At 35.5% G+C, this 3,086-nt stretch overlaps 1 protein-coding gene across 1 annotated transcript in view; it reads left to right on the top strand.

Moving 5' to 3' along the window:
- The first annotated feature begins 1,472 nt into the window (after positions 1-1,472).
- The window catches only part of LOC117179771 (NSFL1 cofactor p47-like), a 201,987-nt gene continuing 200,373 nt past the window's right edge, over positions 1,473-3,086 (top strand). The window contains exon 1 of the mRNA XM_033371866.1: positions 1,473-1,539. The gene's annotated coding sequence lies outside the window, so the exon portion shown is untranslated. The remainder of the gene's footprint in view (positions 1,540-3,086) is intronic.

The following is a 3,086-nucleotide window of genomic DNA, read 5'->3' as shown; positions in this document are numbered from 1 at the left end:
GAAGTTAACAGGCAAAATTGTAGATATTTGTCAGACACAAATCCTGATTGGATGTTGGAGAGTCACACACAATATCCACAAAAGATTAATGTTTGGCCGGTATATTGAATGATACATTGATATGCCCTTTCTTCATCGATAATAATCTCAATGCCCGTGCATATTACGAGCTTCTCAGAAACCAAATTGTACCAAGAATAAGGGAGAGTACAGGCGATAATTTTCGAAATATTTGTTTCCAGCAGGACGGAGCAGCGGCTCATTACGGTAGAGTGTTTCGAGCATATTTGGATACTCAGTTCCCTCAAAGGTGGATTGGAAGAAGGGGTGAAATCGAGTGGCCTGCTAGATCTCCTGATCTCACGCCTCTCGACTATTTTCTTTGGGGTTATTTAAAGAGCAAATCATACTCAACGCAACCGCAAAGCTTAGTTGATTTACAGAATCGGATTCTGCAACAGGCTACTTTGATTGATAGGGAGATGATTCGTAATACTGTAACTCATTTTTACAATCGCATAGCTTTTTGTCAAGAAGCGCAAGGTTTTCAATTCGAACATCTTCACTGAAGCGTGAGAGGCAAGGGGACTCACGCTAATTAAGCACCCCGAAACGAGAGAGGCAAGGGGGCTCACGCTAATCAAGTACCCCAAAGAGAACAGAATTTACTACATCCACGTCGTTGTTCTTGGGTAATGCTAAACGTAAACGTAAACTACTTGGAAAAAACCTTGAAAAAACTTTGAAGATCATCACCAAGATCAATACAGAGCTCACCAATGAATTTTCGTTGAAATTTACTTCAGGAATTGCACGGACCTCTTGGAAAACATTATTAATTTCAAATAACCTCTAACTGTCCTTAAACGTTACAATTGACCTATGACTTGGGTACATATCTGAACGTAGAATTTTCCGCTCTATCGATTCCAGATGTAAAAAAAGGTGTTTCCATTTAAAATGACAAAGTTGACCTTCAGAAAGCAATGAAGGTCAACTTTAAGGTCAAAATGAAGGTCACCATTGAATCCCTGGTTGAAATCTACTTCAGAAATTATACTGACCTCTTGGAAAACTTTGTTAATTTCAAATAACCTCTAACTGACCTTGAACTTTAGAATTGACCTATGACTTGGGTACGTAAATGAACGTAGAATTTTCCGCTCTATCGACTGCAGATGTAAAAAAGGGGGTTTCCATTTAAAAAACAAAGTTGACCTTCAAGAAGCCATTAAGGTCAACTTCAAGGTCAAAATGAAGGTCGCCATTGAATTCCTCGTTGAAATTTACTTCAGGAATGACCTTAACTTTTTTGAAAAATATTTTACCTGATGAAATATCCAACCGTCCCGGGACTTTTTATATACCCTGTATAAGTTTAAGTAATTTATTCGAGCAGATACATTTTTGTTTAAAAATGTATATTCGGAAATGCGCGAGTTTGAATATAGTGTTTTTTTGCTCATTTTCAGGTTGTCGAGGAGGAATATCTTGAAGAATATGTTTTGATGAGCAATTTTACTGAACACTCTGCAAAAGGTTGGTACTAATCCTTATTTCTAAACAAGCTTTACAATTTTCGGTAGTGTATTTTGCTTCTAATAAATGATTAAAGTTTGCGATAATGGAACATTTTCACAGGTCACTTTAAACACATTTTTCCTCTCCTTTTTCAACTATAGCTGTAAAATATCATTATAGATAATAAATTTAAATCATCCCTGAACGCACTGTTGCCTTCCAGTTCATTTTAAACAAGTAACTTTAGTGTTTAATTTATTTAAAAAATGACGTGCTATCGCCATTTCTTGCACGTCCACATGTTTTCAACCATTTTTTCTGGCTTAATAAAAATAATTTATTATTCCTAAAATACACGAAACGAATGTAGAAATATAAGAAATAATTATAGGCGATTCAAAACAATGTCTGAAATTTCGCCGCAATCCGTTTCAGTTAATCATTCATGGAGTGACCCAGAGGAGTAATATTGCCAAAGGACAAGAGGAACTGTAATATAGACACAGAAATATGTAATGATTTAACTATTATCTGTTCAGGTAAAAATTATAAGAGAGAAAATACCTAGCTTCGTTTTATTTAAAATTTAAGACAGCAAAAGAATATTGTAAACACTTGTAAAAGTATACAGTGAAGGCAATAAATTCTATTCTATTCAATACACAATAATAATATCGCACATACTTAATTATATCTGATACTTTCCTTATGTACAAAACCATGCACAATATAATGTATACAATATAATGAACACAATATAGTATACGACAAAATATTAATCACGATATTAATACTCTGATATTGCATATACATTTTTATTTTTAAATTTTGCGAAATATTCAAATATTATTAAAATCGCCAATTTCGTTAATTTCTTTTAAATTCAGATCAAGATATAAATAAGACTATTATAACACAATTATAATATTATCATTAATAATACATGTATATATAAATAAAAATTTGTCATAAGGACAACCGCAGCATTTCGCCGGAGCGGGTGCTAATCTGAAAAATTGTACCCGCTTCCATCGAAATCGCGGTAAAATTACAGCCATAACCACGTCTCACAACCGTGAGATAGGTGGTTATAGTCTATAAAGGAATCAATACGACGATCCAGCAAAAGCCTCGTGGACCCTAAGAACACGGAGCGACCCAAGGACAACCGCCTTCTGCATTTTTCCCGCAAGTGTTCTAGCATATTGTTGACACGCAGGGATGCTTTTTAGGCTATTAACAAGTGAAAGCTTGGCACCTCCAAGAGCGCCGATAATAAGGACGATCAGTTTAACAGAATATTCCGGGTACAATCGTTGATACTCCCTTATAAGGTCTCGATACCTCTCTTTCTTTTCATTCTCCTTGGCTATGATGTTTTTGTCAGCTGGTGCCGAAAATTTGATAACGAACATGGTTCGCTTATCGAAGTCAAGAAGAACCATGTCAGGCCTCGAGTGAGCAAACAGAAACAATTGTCGAGAATATAAAGTTCCAGTATATGCGGCACTTCCCATTCTCGACAATTGACTCAATTTCCCTAGGAGCATTTAGAGGAGCGATAT

This window comes from Belonocnema kinseyi, chromosome 9, assembly GCF_010883055.1.
Source record: "Belonocnema kinseyi isolate 2016_QV_RU_SX_M_011 chromosome 9, B_treatae_v1, whole genome shotgun sequence".
NCBI classification, from domain to species: Eukaryota; Metazoa; Arthropoda; class Insecta; order Hymenoptera; family Cynipidae; genus Belonocnema; species Belonocnema kinseyi.
Note: the sequence above shows the minus strand (reverse complement) of the source record. Positions and strands in the feature narration are given on the sequence as shown.